At 41.6% G+C, this 21,155-nt stretch overlaps 1 long non-coding RNA gene across 1 annotated transcript in view; it reads left to right on the top strand.

Moving 5' to 3' along the window:
- The first annotated feature begins 875 nt into the window (after window positions 1–875).
- Window positions 876–21,155, top strand: part of LOC140903608 (uncharacterized) — a 116,799-nt gene continuing 96,519 nt past the window's right edge. Inside the window, exons 1-2 of the long non-coding RNA XR_012156307.1 lie at window positions 876–934; window positions 18,202–18,315. This is a non-coding gene — a long non-coding RNA (uncharacterized LOC140903608). The remainder of the gene's footprint in view (window positions 935–18,201; window positions 18,316–21,155) is intronic.

Genomic DNA, 21,155 nt, shown 5'->3' with positions numbered 1-21,155 from the left:
TAGACATTGGCACTACATTAGCCTTTTTTTTGCTTCCTTAGCCTGGCCTGGGGCAGCATAGCTATTTGTCATCTCTTATCTTACTTATGGGTGAAGTCATCATCATCTAGCCCTTGGGTGGGCACAGAAGACAGCAAATTCTGTGTCAATTTGGCTGGATTCAGGCAATTTTAGCAATCAAGCCCCTTTTATATATACCCCACAATAAATCTGTGACTCTGTTGATTTGTAGATTCCTACATCAGGAAAAAGCTATAGGGCCGGTTTCTCAGCTGGTGCAAAATGGCAAAGCTGCACTGCACTGGTTCACACTAACGGAGGGTCTGACTGATAGACGCCATGTCATAGAAATAAGCAGACGTGTTCCAAAAAGGAATAGGAAAACTTCCTCTTTCCTTGTGGTCTCTTGTGCTGAAACCATCTTATCGAAGTGTATATATTTTTAAACGTGTCTTTAAGAATATAAGACAATTTTCAAAATGAGCGTAGAGGAGCTGCCCCAGAGGGGACAAAGTCTTTTTAATCCTGTCAGGATATCCCTGCTCTCTGCTTGTGCCTCTTGTAGGTTCTGTGTTCTATTTTATGTGCATGACTGCTCAACCGTGCTCCCAGCATGTGTCTCCAATAATTCATTATTGTCTAAATATAAAACTGAGCAGGGGGGAGGGAGGCGGAGGGAAGGGAGGTCTCATGGTGTTCCAGGCAAACAGCATTCCTAGCAATATATTGGGGTTAGAAGCAGTGGCTCGCTGAAAAGATTTATACTGTGCCATGGCTGTTGGGTGGCCTATGTGAAATGGATCTGTGACCTCAGGGCAGTTCCTTGGTGGACAGTTGTGTCTACGTAACATATGTCGGCAGTCATAGCAGAATGGGCAAAGACGAAATGAAATGGCAAAGGGATTGAGAATGAAGGATGCTGGTGAGCCATAGGGTGAGAAAACGCTACCTGTTGCACTTATTTAACCATTATTTTTTTTAGACAATTACAGGTCTCCTGGTCTATCCCTGCAGCATCTTTCACCTGCTCTTATAGTGAAATCAACAGTGTTTCACCAGGGATGCATTTGGCTAATGACATCTGAAAATGTTTGTTTACTTACGATCAGCTGAGGAGTTTACCACATTTGTACTCCAGTTGGACAACTGGGATCAATTCTTTGTTTCCCGTACTTAGCAACGGTTTATATTCAGGATAATTTGCTGAGTGAGCCATTACAATCCAGCAGTGTGTTTCTTTGTGGCTTTAATTCCATTTCTCTTCCATTATGCCTTTGAACAAACACAGGAATAAGTTATTACAGTTCTCACACAACTACACTTAAAAGGCAGCTCGATGAGTAATGTTTGCAAGGATCATGAGTAATGGCGTGCCAAGCCCCATAAAGGCAAATGGCAGTGCGAGCCGCCAGACAGGGCAACAAGTGCCAGCTAAGTTCCTCCTCCGCAGATTTGTCAAGTCTGAATCAGCAGACCCCGACACGCATCTTGCCCCTCGAGGGGCTCATTGGAGTTCTGCAGCTGTTTCTTCCATCAAAGAAAGTGTCTCTTGGAATTACTTACGCTGGCAACCGTTGGCTCTGCTTCAGCGTAGGATGGAAGCCTGTTTTATTGCCTGCTTTCTTAATGGCACTTTGCATAATATTACCGATAGGTTCTAGAGATTTGACTTATAGCTCCTGACTTTCAGAAGTGGCTTCCAGTTTGTTCTTGCATTTGCAAACAACAGCCTGTGTGGTTCTGTGCTCATGTTTCCAGACAACCTACTTTTCTGTAGTGCCTCTAATGTGTAACCTGTAGAGTCAGATATGCAAAAGAGCTCATGTCTCCCTTCCAAATACTGTGCCAGTCTGACTCCACTTAACTTCCGTGACTGGATTGCATTCCAGATTTCTAATGTTCACATCACTTGAAATGAGTAGATTAAAGGCCCATTTAAGTCAATCGGAGAAGTTTGTCGACTGATTTCTACAAGCTTTAGATCTTTGCATTTAGCATTTGTTGAGGTTCAAGGAATGTGTAATGGGATCACTAAATGTTTGCTTTAGTCTCCTGTGTTACAAATGGTGGACAAAATCTTAAAGCCAAGAGGAAGGGGAGTCCTATTCTTCCTACCTTGGACCATCCAGTGCCATTGGGGGAAATCCCATGCAGCGTGGCTAATAAAAATGTACTCAAAAGGCTATTACTTTCAAAGGACTGGCTGTTACATGGACTATTATTTTCAGTGTTGTTGCTTCAAGGATGTACACCAGACCTCAAGGTAAGAAGCAAAGCACATCAAATGGATGGCAAGTATCCATCTGTGGGTGTTTTAAAAGATTATGAGAACATTACTCAAGCAAAAATTATTTCAGCAAGAGCAAAGGTTTCCTCTGAGCTTAGAAAAATGCATTAATGAAATGTACACGATTGTTTTAGATGCCCCGCATATTGGGATTTTGCAAGTAGTATCACAAACTGAAACCCAGATTGTCCTGAGCTTGTGGGTATGTCATATAAGAATAACATTTACAATTCTATTCAAAGCATTCATTCAAGAGCATTTCACAGATATAACTGCTATAATTTTTCCTAGCATGATCATTAGTGTCACCACTTGAAATAATAAGACCACCCACTGAAAACTCTAGCTCATGGTGTCCATGAATTCAAAACAGTCAGTTCAATCTTTTTTCAGCGCAAAAGAAATATGAAATATCTTACTATTTTCTGCTGTTCTGTAAGGATTTTTTGACCACAACCTGATATCCTGAAATGATGTCAATTGAGAGCTTGCGGCAAACAGGTGTCATTTCTAAATATGTGCAAGACCTGCAAGTTTGTCCTAAGTACTGTATATTGGCCGTATCAACTGCCCTCTCTGTTACAGTCTGTTTTTCAAGTTCTGGATCTATTTATTTTAAACCCCGATTTCTCAAACTCTATGAAATAATTATCATTCCCTCTATCCTAAATCATGTGATTAATTGCATTGAGTAAGAATAACTTCATGTTATATTAGTGTTTTTCCCCTTTTTTGACCTGAGCAGCTAGTGAAAGTTAAGGGCCTTGGAGATTTTCCTGTTGGGAGTAGAAATTGATGGAGTTTGGTATCTTCTTCGATGCAGTCTTGTGTGTTTATAAGAAATGTACAAAGTCCTGTGTCTTGGAGTGTAGAAGGAATCAAGAATAAAAGAAGCAGGAAGAATGTGTGTGGTGGTTATTAAGTAAAAAAGCTCTTGATGAAGTAAAATCTTTCTTCAGTGACCATCAAAGGAACCATCAAAATTTGGTTTTCTGTGTTAGATGTTTGTAAAAGGTCAAGCACAATTACAGTAACTTCTTGATTATTCCAACTGCATGTGTCTCGAGAGTCTGTGAATTTCTGACTCAGCCCTGAAAGAAACATACTAAGAAAAAAAGAATGGCCATACTGGGTCAGATCAGTGGTCCAACTAGTCCAGCATCTTGGCTGCTGATAGTGGCTGGTGCCAGATGCATCGGAGGGAATGAACAGAACTGGGTAATTGTCAAGTGATCCATCCCCTGTTGTCCAGTCCCAGCTTCTAGCAGCCATGGGTCTTGGGACACCCAGAGCATGGGGTTGTGTCCCTGACTACTTTTGCTAATCGCCATTGATGGCTCTATCCTCCATGAACTCACTTAATTCCTTTTTTTTTAACCCAGTTATACTTTTGGTGTTCACAACATCCCCTGGCAATGAGTTCCACGGGTTGACTGTTGGGTGAAGTACACAATGTTTGTGTTAAACCTTCTGCCTATTCATTTTATGAGATGACCCCTGGTTCTTGTTTTATGTGACAGGGTAAATAACACTTTCCTATTCACTTGCTCCGCGCGATTCATGATCTTATAGACTTCTGTCATATCCCCTCCTTAGTCGTCTCTTTCCCAAGCTGAATACTCCCAATCTTTTTAATCTCTCTTCGTCAGGAAGCTGTTCCATTCCCCTCGTCATTACTGTTACGCTCCTCTGTACTTTTTCCAGATCTAACGTATCTTTTTTTGAGATGGGGCAACGAGAACAGCACACACAGGCGTGGGTGTACCATGGATTCACAGAGTGGCATAATGATATTTTTGGTCTTATCTCTCCCTTTCCTAATGGTTCCCAACATTCTGTTTGCTTTTGTGACTGCAGCTGCATATTGAGCAGATGTTTTCAGAGAAACATCCACAATGACTCCCAGATCTCTCTCTTGACTGGTAACAGCTCATTTAGATCTCATCATTTTGTATGTATAGTTGGGATTATGTTTTCCAGTGTGCATTACTGTGCACTTATCAACATTGAATTTCATTTGCCATTTTGTTGCCCAGTCACCCAGATTGTGAGATCGCTTTGTAACTGTTTGCAGTCTGCTTTGGAGTTACTTATTTTGAGTAACTTTGTATCATCTGCAAACTTTGCCACCTCGCTTTGTTGACTCCTTTTTCCAGATCATTCATTAATGTGTGGAACAGCACTGGTCCCAGTAGAGATCCTTTGGGGAATCCCCTATTTACATATTTCCACTGACAAAACTGACCGTTTATTCCTACCTTTTGTTTCCAATCTTTTAAACAGTTACTGATCCATGAGAACACCTTTCCTCTTATCCCATAACTTCTCATTTTTCTTAAGAGCCTTTGTTGAGGGACTTTGTCCAAGGCTTTTTGAAAGTCCAAGTACATTATATCCATAGATCATCCTTGTTCACGTGTTTGTTGACCCCTGTCAAAGTGTTCTAATAGATTGGTGATGCATGAGTTCCCTTTACAAAAGCCACATAGACCCTACCCCAACAAATCATGTTTATCAGTGTGTCTGATAAATGAGTTCTTTACTATAGTGTCAACCAATTTTCGTAGTACTGAAGTTAGGCCTACTGGCCTGTAGTTGTTAGGATTGCCCCTGGCACAGGCCAGAGAACTTCCCCAAAATAATTCCTATGGCAGGTGTTTTTTAAAAAAATCAATGTCACATTAACTATCCTTCAGTCATCTGGTACAGAGGTTGCTTTAATGATAGGTTACGGACCACAGTAGTAAGTTCTGCAATTTTATATTTGAGTTCCTTCAGAACTATTTGGTGAATATCATCTGGTCTTTGTGACTTATTACTGTTTAATGTGCCAATTTGTTCCAAAACCACCTCTGTTGACACCTCTGTCTGGGACAGTTCCTCAGATTTGTCACCTAAAAAGAATGGCTCAGTGTGAAAATCTCCCTCACATCTTTTGCAGTGAAGACAGAAGCAAAGAATTCATTTAGCTTCTCGACAGTGGCCTTGTCTTCATTGAGTGCCCCTTTGGTACCTTGGTTGTCTTGTGACCCCTGTGATTGGGAGCAGCTTCCTGCTTCTGATGCACTTAAAAAAAACCCGCTGTTCGTTTTTGTGTCTCCAAATTGGGGAGGGGGGCATGTTCTGCCCATATTTGTGTGGGTTTTAGAGCCATCCGATTCAATTTAATGCACAGTGCTGTCTCTGCTACAGATAGTTCGGATAGGATAGTTCAACAAAACTTTTTAAAAAGATCTCATTCTCTGTTCTATGGGTGAGATTCTGTTCTGCATGCCTTAGCTAGTGCTGTACATAGGAAGGCCAAATCTGGCTTCACTTTAGTCTCACAAGGAGCACTATCAATTTATGTAGGATTTACTTGCGTGAGTAAGATGCACTGGAGTCTTTCATTCAAACTTTAGAAAATAAGTTTAATTGAAGAAATGGTTAACCACCCACTAGATTTTATTTTCACTTCAAATACTACACCGCGTATGTGTAATCTTGTTAAAATGTATAGGTTAATCGCATGTCTTGCTCTGTGTATATATTTTAAAAGTTGGATGATAAAACAGGTTCCGTCATCTGAAAGTGACAATAGATCTTGTTGGAGACAAATTTATAGCTATTACATTTTTGTGCTTGTGTCAGCTAACCTTGGCAGGAAAAAATCCTATTTGCTATTGGGATGAAACTTGTTAATCTTTTTTTTTTTTTCCCCTTTGATGCCTCCTTTCCCCCCCCTCCCCCCCCTTGCTGTTGAAACCTTGTCTTAGACCTTGTCTCTGCTTTTATTCATGGCAGCGAGAATATCTTGTGGGTTGAAATTTCCTCAAGGACCAAGGTGTAATATTTCACCCTTTCTTTTTTCCTTTTTAGGTTTCAGAAAGTAAAGCCTTTATACATGGAGAGGCTTATTAAGATAGCCGTGTATTACACTTTCTCTTGGTGGAACAGCTCACTTTCTAACAACACAAGCAAAGTCAAGTGTGCTTCATATAAATATGAACGCTTCCACTTAGAGAAATTTTCACGTTATTCTACAAAATACTTTTGCCTCTTCTTCATTTTCATTCAAGAATATCCAAGTCTTGAAAGCCTTAGAATCTTAAAATATATTAAATGCGTTAAGTAAGCTTTCCATCATCACACATGAATCAGGGCAATTAGTAGAGCTGGTCAAAATTTTGCTGATGGACACTTCACCATTGGAAAATGCTGTTTTGTTGAACTCAAAACTTTTGCTTGGGGATGTTAATTTTGATGAAATTTCATTAAAAAAGTCAAAATGAAGCATTTTCAAGATGTTTGCACATCTCCAAAACTTACTATTTGATTTTTGATTTTGAAATTTTATATTGTAAGTTATAATGTGAAATTCATTTAGTTTTTGATCATTTAAAACATTTTGATTTTATCGAAACCAAACTTTCAATTGACCTGAAGCAATTTTTTTTCTTGAAAACTTCATTCCACAGGAAATTTCTAAATTATTTAGAATGAAAACAAATTTTGAAATCATGGTATTTCCCACCAAATGGGAACTGATTCTTCTTTGAGTGCTTGCATATTCCCATTATGCTGAAGGTGTGTGGGCATCCCCTTGTCAGTTCTGGACAATCCTTGCACCTTTAGGAGTCAGGTGTAACCATCAGTTCCATTAAGGGACATGTGGCGGTCATCTCACTGTTCCACTCTGGCATAGATGGTAAGACTGTTTTCGCTTATTTTATTGTGACCAGATACTTGGAAGGTCCGGATAGATTGTTCCTGACTGTCAGTGACTCAGCTCCTTCTTGGGATTTGAATTTAGCATTGTCTGCTCTGATTAACCCTCCTTTCAAGCCTTTGCCTGTTGGCAATGTATCTTTCTTTGTGGCCCTCACCTCTTCTAGGAGGGTGTGAGAACTGCATTGTGCCACGCACAGTTTTATCCAAGGACAAAGTTTAGCTTAGACTACACCCTAAGTGCCTCTTGAAAGTGATACCTTATTTCTACCTGATTCCATCTCTATATGTGCCAGTTTCCTTCCAAAAGCTACATACTCACAAGGGTGAGGCTCCACACCCTGGACATTTTTCAAGCTCCTGCTTTTTACCTTAATAGGACAAAATCTTTTTGGGTTTCTTCCCAGCTGTTTCTTGTGCTGAGCATCTGAGCGGTCAACTAGTTACACGTCAGACTCTCCAAATGGATTGCCATCTGCATCACAATGTGTTGTGCTGTCAAAGGGGGAACGTCTCCCAACCACACTGCATCCCCCCTCAGCAACATGTGTTGGCATACATCCCGATTATGGACATCTGCAAGGTGGCGATGTCGTCTTCTATTCATGCTTGCACTAGATATTACACGCTGTCTGCTGCAGCGAGGGAAGATGCAAGCATAGGGAAAGCAGTCCTATATTCCTCTTCAGTCTCCAAGTCCCACTGACTGGGATAAGCACCTGGGAGTCACCTATGGTTTAATGGACAGATGCACTCGAAGAATCAAAAATGGTTACTCACCTTTTTGTAACTGACTGTTGAAGATGTGTTGCCTGTGTCTATTACACCCTCCTTCCCTGACACATTGGAGTATATCACTATCTTCCAGTGAGAAGGAACTGAAGGAGAGGTGGGGCAATTCTTTGCTTTATACCCTCACTTCAGAGCATGAGGAGCTTAGCTGTGAGTGGGGTGGCCCCTTTGGGTACTGCTGGGAAAGTCTCTCCAGTTCCAGTACTAATATGCCTACCTGTAATGGACATAATCAACAGTTTATGAGACAGTGAGTAACCTTTTTGGCACAGCTCTAGGAAGAAGTATTTCATTGATTTTACAGATGGGTAAATCAAGGCACAATGAAACTAAATGATCTGGCTGAGGTTAAAAAGTGTTTTGAAAGCAGAAATAGAACCCAGGAACTCCCTGTTCTGTGCTTTCATCCCTAGACATGCTTCCTTAAATATTAATTCATCCCTTTTCAAATATTCATAATGTTTATTATGTTCAGATAAGAAACTGTTGTTGAAATTCATTCCTGCTCCCTTGAAGCCCACTTCTTCAGCAATGAACTCCTCATTCTGAATTTTTAACACAGTCTCAGAACCTCAGGTCTATGGAGTTAGGAGATTTAGCTCTCTTGGCCAATCCTGACCAATACCTTCATTCGGGGTAGCACCATAGTAAAATGTAGTAACCTCAGGTACTCAGTGTCTCCTCTCATTCAAAGAGACTGCCTCCCACCGTGCAATATTCCACAAATGCTGGGTTGGGAATGATTCAGAGGAAGAGCCTTGCCAACTGAACCTCCCCCTGCCCCATTTCCATGTTTCTCAGTGGTCTCTCATCCAAGAACTCATCAGGCACAAGCTTGCTTAACTTATGAGAACAGACAATATCACAGCCTGAGGTATGTGGCCACAGGCCCCATTCATTTCTCATAATTCCTTCCAGTTAAAAGCAGACAGCCTCCACCAGAAATTCCCCCCCTCCCCTGCCACTAATATCCCTGAACAAGACCACTGGATAATTCCAGTTTCCTGCATCCAGTCTTGACAAATTCTCTTTTTACACAGACGGATCATGCCAGGACCCCCAGTCTATTTTCAAGGCAGAGAAGTCCTTTATATTGGAATACGTAACTTTATTGGAATACATAATAAATTCAGAATCCATGACCTCCGGAATCGTCTCTTAATGAATGTCAAGATAACTGAGGCCTGTCTGGCACACAGAGGAGTCTAAGAAGTCTGTGGGATCTCTGAAGGACAATTCCCTTCCTTTTTCCTGGGTATAAATGCATTTTAAAGATTGAGGTGTTTGCTTCAAAGGCATTTAGCTTCAGGTGAGATAGCGTCAGGCAAACATCCTATTCTATATGAATCATTTGGGGTTACTACTAATAATTTTCGCAGTCAAACAGCGTATCCATGTCTCCTTCAATCTGCTCACATTTAGGTACCTGTTCATCCAAAAATGCCCCGCACTGTTGAGTCTCATTAATTCCACCATTTTTACACAAAAGCCGGGCTGCTTGCACTATAACTCATGAGATCCATAAAGTCAAATGGCAGATTTACACAAGCAGGCAGCTGTCTATGTGCAGAATTATAAGCCATGGAAGAAATATGCAGATGTCAAATACAACCATGCAGTTTTCTCTTTGCAAATCTACTCTAAGAATTGACATATAATAATTATCAGTGGGGGGATCTGAAGCAAAATAATGTTCAGAGAAGGCACGGATTCCATACAGCCCTTCGTAGTTCTTCCTGTCTGGCAAGAAGGGTGTTTCTTACAAGAAATCGGTGTTTATACAATGCAATTTCATAGAATCATAGAATATCAGGGTTGGAAGGGACCTCAGGAGGTCATCTAGTCCAACCCCCTGCTCAAAGCAGGACCAATCCCCAACAAAATCATCCCAGCCAGGGCTTTGCCAAGCCTGACCTTAAAAACCTCTAAGGAAGGAGATTCCACCACCTCCCTAGGTATCTTCCATCCTTCACCCTACGGGATAAGAGAAGTTTTAAAGGACTAGGACTATTAATCTTTCCCAAAGTTTTTTGGGGATGAGAATGTAGAGACCAGTGCCTTCCTTCAGTCCTTTGAGAAGCAAGCTCTTGATGACCTATGCTCGATACCCAAGTCCAAGAATATTTGAACAGCATGCAGGTATGTCCACATGAACACACAGTACATAAATATTCATTTTTATAACCAAGATCTCGGATCAGGCAATTAAATACCAAGGATTGAACTTTCAAAACTCTGCAAGTCAGCTGAATGTATGACATGCACAACCACTTTCACAAACTAGGTCAGTGAGCATGTAGCTCGGAATAGTTGACATTTTCCATGGTTAACATGTAGGTGTGCAGACTCAACAGGCCTTGTGTTATTGGGTTCAGAGCCCCTTGACTGACTCTGGAGATGAATTTGTCCCGAATTAGAGAGTATAAATAAGTGGGCAGGGCTGGGGGTTTACTAAGTGCACCAGTGCCTTCTTCAACCTCAACACAATCAAGCAGATTTAAAAGCTAAATGTACTGTAATTATATTTGTGTCTACTTGGGCATGCACACGTTGTGTGCAAAATCTTACATGTGTTTAGATTTTGGGCTAGGCACTTGCTCTCTTTTAAGTGTTGGGGAATACACTTCTGCACAAGAAGATTGCAAGCTGCTTGTTCACTGCACACCCTTGGCTACCGATGTTTCCACTGTCAGCTTAGGTCTGTATAGATCATAACCTTAATTTCTGAAGACTCCGATGGTTTGTACTGCAGTTCATAACCTTCTGTTGGAGTGCTGTCTTACTGAGACTGTCTCTTGATTGCCCCAGCTTTTCTGTCTGGTTGGTTTTACCATTGTATGTTTGTTTTTGTTTTTCAAAAAAGTGCTCCAGGTGGTTGGAGATATGTTTTGGTTTCCTCTTTTGGGATAATGCTGTTCCAAAGATTTTAGAGCACCTGTTGGATACAGGTTTCAGAGTAGCAGCCGTGTTAGTCTGTATTCGCAAAAAGAAAAGGAGTACTTGTGGCACCTTAGAAACTAACCAATTTATTTGAGCATAAGCTTTCGTGAGCTACAGCTCACTTCATCGGATGCATGTTTGATACAGATGTTTGTGTACAGCTCTGACTGCCCCACAAGCGAAGTGAGAAAAAGGAAAAAGCATATTTGTTTTCTACCTACTGAAAATGCAAAGGGAAAGCACTGCACCCTGTTTCTCTCATACGCTGAAAGACACACACGCTGAATTCCATGTATTCAATATATTCTGAGACCAGCATTCTGTGCCTTCCAGATAATTCCTGAGTCTGGCAACAGCAAATGGTGATTTCTTGTCTTGCTTTTTTCTTGACTTTGTGTTCCTGAAATCATAATTACTACAATCTTCAGCAAATTTGTGCTTTAAATGAAATGTTCAGTACCTTTATAAACTCACAAGGAAAATGTTTCCAAGTTCATAAATAGTGCTGTCTACATCTCTAGGCACTTTGCATTCTAAGTAGAATAGGATGTGGCTTCTAGAATGAGAATAGGCTCTGTGTTTTGCATCAGCATTAACACAGTTTGAGAATCTTTCACCATTTCTAACAAATTATATTAGGATGTGCATGCTTAGATACAGGTGGGAAGGCATGTTTGAATGTGCATGTTAGATGATCTGTCATATTGGCATGATAGTTTAAGTACTGTAAGCAGGTGACATTTTGACCCTGCTCCTAATATTTCACACAGACTGAATATGGTCCAAATTTACCTCCCTCCAGGAATTTTCTTTATAGTTAGTTTGGTTGGCAAAAAACACAAACCTGAGCCTGATCTTCCTCCTAAAGAACCACCTCAGCCTCTATCCTTAATTCCATCTGCCTTAGAGTTTTTGCCTCTCCACCTTTTGCTAGTAAGGCCCACCTGATCTCGCTGCCAATGTGAGTCCAAAGAATGTCTCTACCTTGTCGTGCAGAGTATGGAACCTGACATGTCAAATCAACAATAAATAAGAAACGTGTAGAGGGTGGGTATGTAATCTTTTTATTAAACCAACAAACCTCTTGGGACTCAAAGAGGTCCCTCCTTTTAGTGTTGCTGAAGAAGAGAAACAATAAAAGATGAGGACATAGGTTAGTTGGTGATGGGGGAAACCTCAGAAGATCACGGTCTCTGAGGTAGGGAAATGCTATTATCTGCATTTGACAGATGGGGAACTGAGGCACGGAGAGGCTAAGTGACTTGCCCAAGGTCACACAGGAAGTCTTTAGCAGAGTAGCAAATTCAACCAGGGTCTCCTAGGCTGGCACCTGAGCCCACTGGGGGCTCATTCTTTGTCAGCATTAAATTCATGCTCAGGAAGAATTTAGAAGGAAACAATAGGCAGCTTGCTGCACTGATTCACTGTTCATTTGCAATCCGTCCTGAAAATAGCTCCATTGCTGTCCTGGCATAATGAATAAAAAGTCAGTTGATGAATTGCACTGGTGGAAAAAAAATATTAAAAGTTCCATGTCGCACCGCTGTTGCTGGGGATGCACTCGCAGCTCTGGGAATTGAATACTACGCAGCTAGGTTATCGAGTGATTTCCATATATTATCCTGGAACCTCCAGGGGCTTTGCATGAGAGGCAGGCAAGCAAATAACAATTGCGGGGTAAAAAAAACCCAGACATGGATGATTCCACTAGATTGTTAAGATCGCCACTCTGTTTATTAAATGCTTTAAAAGACTGTTGCAGGAACCAGGTACTGAATTAAACTGACAGCAGCAACAAAATTTCCAAATCTGGCTGTTAACTCCCCAGTCTTATTTCATCCATCTGTGCCTAGATAATAAATTCCTTCTCACCGCAAAGTGTAGACACCTCTGTGACCTCTTACCCACTACATATATTTTAATTCTATTAGCAAGTGACACACAATCTTCTGCTTTATCATTGAGATGTAGTAGTTATTTGGATGAGGAATAATAATAATGCCATCTCCAGAGAACCAGGACACTGAGAGTGGAGTAGATGGAGTTTTGTAGTTGCTTGTACATATTTATGAAAGCTATCTTATTATTTTTTTTATCGGTGATGGATACAATCTGTGTTGACTCCTAACTAGATTAAATGCAATACTGTGGATATTCTGCATGGATGCATTGCATAGTCTGGTAGATTGTGAGCAGGCTGAAACATAAAGTAATAAACTCCTGAACAACACAGTTTGGCTTGTTAGTGTCAGACTCCACTCCGTCCACGACAAGGAGAAGATAACAAATAAATGCTGACAGGTGTGTAATAAAAGTACTGCATTATGGTTTTGATTCTTCACTCGCTCCTGGGGAAGTTTTGCCAGACCGAGGATCTCCAGATATTTTGAACAAGGGCAAACCGCGTTAAAGTTAGAAGTGGATTGAAGAAGAATAGGTGAATGGTAGTATAGATGTGAGGCTGGATTTCATGTTTTGGATACCCCTGGCTTTTTAATAATAAAGTAATATTGACATTGATACTTGGGAGACACTTGCCCAGGATCACTGAAAACAGAGCGAAGTCCTACGTGATGGTCCCCTGCATTTTGAACTTGCTCGCCGACAAGCCAAAGAGGACAAGAGGCGCAGGAGGAAGGAGCGGCTGGTCTCCAGTCATGGTAAACAGCCTCCTGCTGAGCCTGAAAACATCTGCCCTCATTGTAATAGAACTCATGGTTCAAGGACTGGCCTTATTAGCCACCTGAGGACCCATAACTCCCATGGAAGATGATCATACTCGGTAATGAGTGATCACCCATCATCATCACCCCTGGCATAAAAGAGCATACAATCCTGTATTCCCATATCCCTCCTATGTTTTCAGAGGGACTACCTGTTTTTTTTTTTAAGTAATATTATTTGAATTATAGTAGCTCTTAGGGGCTCCAGCTAACATCTGGGTCCCTTTGTGCTAGGCACTGTACATGCACTTGAGATGTGTCTACACTGCAATTGGGGTGTGTGATTGCAGCAGCGCATGTAGACGTACCCAAGCTAGCTTTGGTCTAGCTGGAGTGGGTACTGAAACAGTGAAGCTGCACCAGCACGGGCTTCATCATTGGCTACTCTCCTGAGTAATTACCCAGATCAAAGCTAGGGTATGTCTACAGATGCTGCAGTCTCACCTTCAACTGCAGAATAGACCTACCCTAAGTAGGAGACTATTCCTGCAAGGAAGAACACACAACTGAAGAGGCAAAAAGGTGGGAGAAAGGGAAGTGTCATTTTGTGGACTGAGCACTGTACTGGAGCTCAGGAGATGTGGTTACTATTCCTGATTCTCGCACTGACGTTGGGTCAGTCTCTGTTTCTTCTCCCAGCCATTGCTTCTCTTTGCTGTTTAGACTGTGTGCTCTTTGGAGCAGGGACTCTCTCTCATTACGAATGCACGCGTGCATTGACAAGCACGATAGGGCCGTAATCTCGGCTGGAGAATAGAAGTACTACTGCATTAGGACTAATAAATAATGTGTTATCATTGTATTAGATGCTGTTAGAAGCACACAGTAAGAACAGATTTCAGAGTAACAGCCGTGTTAGTCTGTATTCACAAAAAGAAAAGGAGTACTCAAATAAATGCTCAAATAAATTGGTTAGTCTCTAAGGTGCCACAAATACTCCTTTTCTTTTTACAGTAAGAACAGTCTTTGTTCCACAGAGATAGAATGTAAATTGACTAGACAAAAGTTGGGAGAAAGAAAGCATTGTTTTTCAGTCCTTTATTTCTCCCTTGTTTGTTTTTATTTTAAAATAGTTGTTTGGTACCCTGAGTCGACGGGCAGGGTCACCTAATGGAATTATTGTTCTGTCAGTCGCCTCACTCTGGGGCAACATACACTAGCAAGACACACGTGCCTCTTCATGCAAAACAGGCCTCCAGGCATCATTATTTCATTACAGAGAATTAATGTTACTCTGTTTTACAAGCTGGATTTTAATGCAGTCTGGCAGATTGTGCTTGTATTTCTCCGCTAAATGCACATCCCGTTATGGCTGTCCTACCGCAGATCTAACGATATTCTAGGAAAGGCTGTTCCTTAGGATGCTGATGTGGGAGATGGGCTACGTCATTTAAAGTGGATATACATGGACCATAATGGTGTATCCTACTTAGCTGCTCTTTCCCTAATTATGTCCCCAAGTCAAAGGTTGACCATTTTTCTACCACTGCTACTGAGAGTGAAAAATTCAAAATTACTTTCTACTCCAGAGGTTTTGAAGAGGGATTTTTTTTCTTCAAAAGGGTTTTGTTTTCCCCCCGTTTGCCCTTTTTTAACATTTTTGCTCCCCTGGGAAACAGGGGTGAGGGTGGGGTCAGCGAAAGAAGGAAAACTGCAAACAGGAAACATGAAAAATGAAAGCTGTGAATTCTTTGCATATTTTTTTACTATTTTTCCCCTTCGATCTAGTGTATTTCCTAATTCTTTGGATCTCTGCAAGCTGTAAGCAGAGCTGGCCTGAGGACAATTCCATTTTGCAACAACTTTTGGGGTCTTAAAATTCGTCCGGTTTCAGAGTAGCAGCCGTGTTAGTCTGTATCCGCAAAAAGAAAAGGAGGACTTGCGGCACTTTAGAGACTAACACGTTTATTTGCGCATAAGCTTTCGTGAGCTACAGCTCACTTCATCGGATGTATTCAGTGGAAAATACAGTGGGGAGATTTATATACACAGAGAACATGAAACAATGGGTGTTACCATACACGCTGTAAGGAGAGTGATAACTTAAGATGAGCTATTACCAGCAGGAGAGCGGGGGAGGGGAGGGAGAAAACGTTTTGTAGTGATGATCAAGGTGGGCCATTTCCAGCAGTTGACAAGAATGTCTGAGGAACAGTGTGTGTGGGGGAATAAACGTGAGGAAATAGTTTTACTTTGTGTAATGACACATCCACTCCCAGTCTTTATTCAAGCCCAAGTTAATTGTATCCAGTTTGCAAATTAATTCCAATTCAGCAGTCTCCCGTTGGAGTCTGGTTTTGAAGTCTTTTTGTTGAAGAATTGCCACCTTTAGGTTTGTAATCGAGTGACCACAGAGATTGAAGTGTTCTCCGACTGGTTTTTGAATATTATAATTCTTGACGTCTGATTTGTGTCCATTTATTCTTTTATGTAGAGACTGTCCAGTTTGGCCAATGTAAATGACAGAGGGGCATTGCTGGATGGGAACAAAAAACTGTCGAAATGTTTTCATGAAACACAATTTTGTTGAAAAGTCAAGTTTTCAATCCAAGTTTCTCTCTTTCTGGTCAGAAGTGACCATCCTCGAAATCCCTGGCTCTACTTCCTGGTCAAGTCTCTGGCTCACCCGTTGGCTCTGGGATTCGACTTCTGATCACTGGCTCTGACCCTCAGCTCTGTTCCCAACTACGCTCCCGGGTGTCCCTTGGCCTTGATCCGAGACTCTAGCTCGGCTCTCCTCTAACCTCCAGGTCTGCCTACCCCGAGAGCTCTGACCATTAGGCATGACTGCCCAAGTTCTGGTCGTGTCTCTGAGAGAAATAGGCTTCCAAGGGAGGTTGTAGAATCCCCGTCATTGGAGGTTTTTGAGAACAGATTGGACAGACAGCTGTCTGGGATGATCTATGTTTATTTGATCCTGCCACAGTGCTGGGAGCTGGACTTCTTGAGGTCCCTTCTTGCCCTACGTTTTTATGATTTTATGAAAATCTTGAGGCATTTCAGAGCCTATGGGTGAGGCTTTCAAAGGAGCCTAAGAAAATTAGGGCTTGTCGATGCTACAGAGCCTTTGCTGCTATAGCTATGCCGGCAAAGCCCTCTGGTAGAGATGGAGTGGATGCCAGCAAAAGGAGTTCTGTTGAGATAACTATACACCTCCCTATACAACATTAGCTTGTATATAATGTTGTATTATATTACATACTATACTATTATATTACATGTGCTGTCAAAAGCGCTTTGCAGAGGATAGTTGTCTACGCTGAGTGTGTGGCTGGCATAAGTATGTCGGCAAGTGGGTGTAAGTTTTTAAATTTTTTTTTCCACGCTCCAAGCCAACACAACAATGCCAGTAAAACTGTGAAATGTAGACCAAGCGTGGCTTACTTAGAGTCCTTTTCAAATCCCAGCAGAAGTCTCGGTGAAAGTCAATGGGACTTTTGGAAAATTTCTCGCCTTTGGGCGAGGCTTTCAAAGACTCAAAGTGGGGAGTCAGGCACCAGATGCCCTTTAACTTTCAATGGGAATCAGGTACCAAAATTGCCCTTTGTGCTTTCAGTAACTTCCCCCTTTACGTTGAGCAGCCTGGCTGTGCTTACTAAATCTGATGAGCTTTTTCCCCATGAATATAAGTGAATTAGTCCAACCCCCTATTAGTGTAGGAAAATCTCTCATCTTTTCAACCTTGTAAGAGGCTAGCTGAGTCCCACTTTACACCTGGTGCAAGGAGGTTTTGGTTAAAACCCTGTTTTAGGCCACTGGAAACCACCTCTTTGCTGCTGGGAGAGACGTCAGAGGAGAATCACCACCTGTGACTCTGCAGCTCAGCAATCAAATAGTTTAATCATAGAATCATAGAATATCAGGGTTGGAAGGGACCTCAGGAGGTCATCTAGTCCAACCCCCTGCTCAAAGCAGGACCAATCCCCAATTTTTGCCCCAGATCCCTAAATGGCCCCCTCAAGGATTGAACTTACAACCCTGGGTTTAGCAGGCCAATGCTCAAACCACTGAGCTATCCCTCCCCCTATTGAACTCACAACTCTGGGTTTAGCAGGCCAATGCTCAAACCACTGAGCTATCCCTCCCACCATTGGCAACCAGAAACTGGTTCCTTTGAAGGTGCTGAATATAAACTAGCAGCAGGGAGAGGGCAGGAGTAGCGAGACAGAGGAGTTCTCATTTTCATTGTCGGCACTTCGGCTAAGAGAAGCCTTTTTTCATTATGAACGCTCGTTAAGGTTGGGATAGAAACTCTACTGTGCCGTCTGAGCCTATCACTTGTTTTTATTTGGCTCCTTGGCAAATGCTCTTCAATAGCAGAAAACAGGCTTCATGTTTTCTTCCCTTTGTTAAAACACATGTCATGTAAAAAAAAAAATGTTATAAGGAGAATTTGTGTCAGAAAAAACTTAGAAGTCCTAGTGTTTGGAAAGTAGTTGAAGATGGGATTATTTTTTATTTCCAGCATGACCGAGATAAAAGAGCACGAAGTCTCAGCAGGTCAAGTGGAAAAAAGGAACACCAGCAACAAACTCTACCAAGGAGATCTTAATGCGTTTTCTTAAAGATTAAACGAAGGCATTGGGTTTGTGGATGTTCATGCATGTGGGTGTGTACAAAAATAATATATATGAAAATCTTTTTTTTTTTAAATTGGACTTTATTCACCTCTCTCACACTGGAGTGAAACATGAATAATCAATGGATTTACACCAGTGTAAAATTTGAATCAGACCCGCTGTTTTCTTTCAGGCGAAGGAAAATGGATCTTCTTTCTCTTTTGATGCTTCAGCCTAGCTACGGAAGAAGGGGCAGCTACAGTGAAGGAAATGATACAAAGAGAAAGTAGAGGTTGAAGGTTTCAAGGTACTAACTGTTTCTTTGTTAGTCTAACACACAGCACATATCACAGCATTATAAATTATAGGGCTCTCTCTGTATTCTCTCTGTGCAATGGGCGAGGATTTTTCATTTCATGCTTCATTCGCAACCTACTAAGTGATTTCACAGAGCCGGCACCTATGCTTAGCACAAAGGGAAGAACAATAATATATATATTGCTGTTAAGCAGATTTGTCACAAATTCTATTTCCACTACAGCATCAGGACACCGAGGATTGTCTTTTTCCCTTGAAAGAAAAGGAAGAGGGGAGAGAGGGAGAAATGCCATGTGTTGAAAGGGTCTACCTAGGCACATGTGTGTCTTATTTATGGCACTGCATTTCCTATTGTAGACTACCACTTACCCAGTGCCAGTGGTTTCTGTTTGTTTGTGCTTCAATCTGGACTGGAATAGCAATGTTTGGAGGCAGATTCAAAGCTTGCTTTTAAGTAACAGGATTTGGGTGGTAGAGGGAGGAGCCAATTTGTAAGTTCGGACGCAAATTGGGTCTGAACTTCCTCTGCGTACACTTGAGGAGAATGACACGTGGTTGAATCACCGGACTGGAACTCAGGTGACCTGGGTTCAGTTCCTGACTCTGTGTTGTGCTCAGATACTCGTTATGGGGGCCACATAAGAACCGAAGTAGAAAGAGTTGGGGTTTGGGCTCATTTCTAGTTCTGCTTGTAACACTAGTGGGAACCATGGATGGTGCTCTTCCAGATGTTCTTGCTAGTTCTGTTTATCTCAGTGCATATCAGTTAGATCTTGGGGAAAACATTATCATCAGCTGTGATGACCTTAGATTCTAAACATATTCGCCAGTAAAGCCTGTTCTTCAAAAACGACAAGGAATTCTTGTGGCACCAAGAACTCCTTGTTGTTTATGCTGATACAGACTAACACTGCTACCACTTTGAAACCTGTTCTTCTTCAGTATCTCTCCAGGAAACGTACCCTGGAATTCTCTGTGCCACTCTCTGCCTTAATTCTCCAATCCATGCCTATGGCCTGTTGATACTCAATATATTAATAAGATTAGGTAGTACTTGTTCTCCTGCCATATGCTGTAGGATGCAAATTCCCCTGAAGACTGAGGAAACTAATGATAAATAGAATTTCTGATTTTTATGACAGTACCATAAGGACTGTACCTTTGACTTCTTATCAAATCTCTGGTTGCAACGTGGAATTGCATTCCTGGGGCTGAACACAATTGTTTTTAAATTTTGAAATGATCAGCAAGCAATTAAAAATAATCAACTGTCAGGTAGAAAAATGGTATTGCACACCCAGCTTCTCCAACAGATAAACTGGTGAGTCACAGACCGCATATCTACACTGCAGTAATTGCTGCAATGGGGAAAAACGCTCTAAGCTGACAGGAGAGAGCTCTCCCGCCAGCTTTATAACTCCATCTCACACAAGAGGTGGTAGCTAGGTCGGAGGGAGACCGGCACTTACGTCACTGGTTATTCACACCCCTGAGCTACGTAAGTCATGCTGAAGTAAATTGTAGTGTAGACATAGCCGGAGAAGTTAAGGCCCTGACCCTGCCAAGATTTAAATGTGTGTTTCACTTTACCCACTCTTTATTGATGGCCCTACTCAGATTTCCTAAAGTTAAGCACATGCCTAAGCCTTTGTAGAGATGAAGATCTAAGTGGGCAAAGAGCCAGTTAGTGGAAGAGCAGAAGGTAAGACCCCCAGGAGTCCTGGCTCACTCCTAGACGACATCTCTAATTCTGATATGCACACATGCAAACTAACTGTTAGCTTGCAATGATTTATTATGCTCTTGAACTAGAAGATATAGCTCAGGAGCTTTGATATTAACAGAGGTGCAAGGAACAGTAAACAGAGAGTTCAGAACACCTGGGAATTTGCACACTTCAGGGATTTGATTTTCATTTACACTAAAGGCCCTTTACACCAGTCTGGCAGTGCAAAGGGGCCATAAAGTAGCTGTGGAGGACACAAAAAGGGGACAGATTTGAAAGGACTTATCATACCAAACAAACAGACTTGGAGAACCTCAAACAGATCAATAAAACATTAGGATTTAAGAGGCATCTTTGTAATCTCTTGCTACGGGGCCCTCTATCCCTTTGTATTACTCCTGATGTTTTGTTTCATGATAATGGGATTCTTTGTAACTAGGCAAAGACACTGTTTCACTAAAAGCAACGAATGAAACAAAACTGATTGTGTCTCATTTCGTTTGACTAGAATGGCTAATATGCTTTTCTGACAGAGTGAAGTTTTCCAGTTGCATTAGGCTGCCTATGATGGGCACTGTTTCCAAGGGGGAGGACTTATTGGTCCTTGACTTCCTCCACTTTGGAATTTGTCCTGTTAAAGGGACTGTTTCCCAGCAGCTGGAGGCCCCTTTAACCTGACAGAACCAAGCAGCTATCATCAAATCCATTTTGCAATTGGCAGCTGTGTCTTTCTCTTCTTGCTGGTAGGCACCTGTTGTCTTTCCTTTCTTATTGCAAAGGAGATGGCTGTTACACAAGTGTTTGAGATCTTTCTGTGTGTAAATAGGCTAAATTCCAGAAGATGACATTTAATATATAGTATAGTTCTTGGTAGGGCTGCTGAGAAAATAGCACTGCTTCCTTGTGGAAAATTTTAAGGGTTCTGGAATTTTTCATTCTAATGCAGAAAAAAAGACTTTTTTCCCTTATGTGGTGGTTTGTTTTTGTTTTTGTTTTTTTCCATGAAAACTTGAGAAAAAGAGAGACCCTCTGACTCAGCCAGGCTTAAACCTGGGTTTCCCACGTCCCAGGTGAATGCCCGAACACCAGCTCCCTCCCCTCCC

The sequence above is a fragment of the Lepidochelys kempii genome, chromosome 26, assembly GCF_965140285.1.
Source record: "Lepidochelys kempii isolate rLepKem1 chromosome 26, rLepKem1.hap1, whole genome shotgun sequence".
Lineage (NCBI taxonomy): Eukaryota > Metazoa > Chordata > Testudines > Cheloniidae > Lepidochelys > Lepidochelys kempii.
This window is presented reverse-complemented; position numbering and strand designations above follow the sequence as displayed.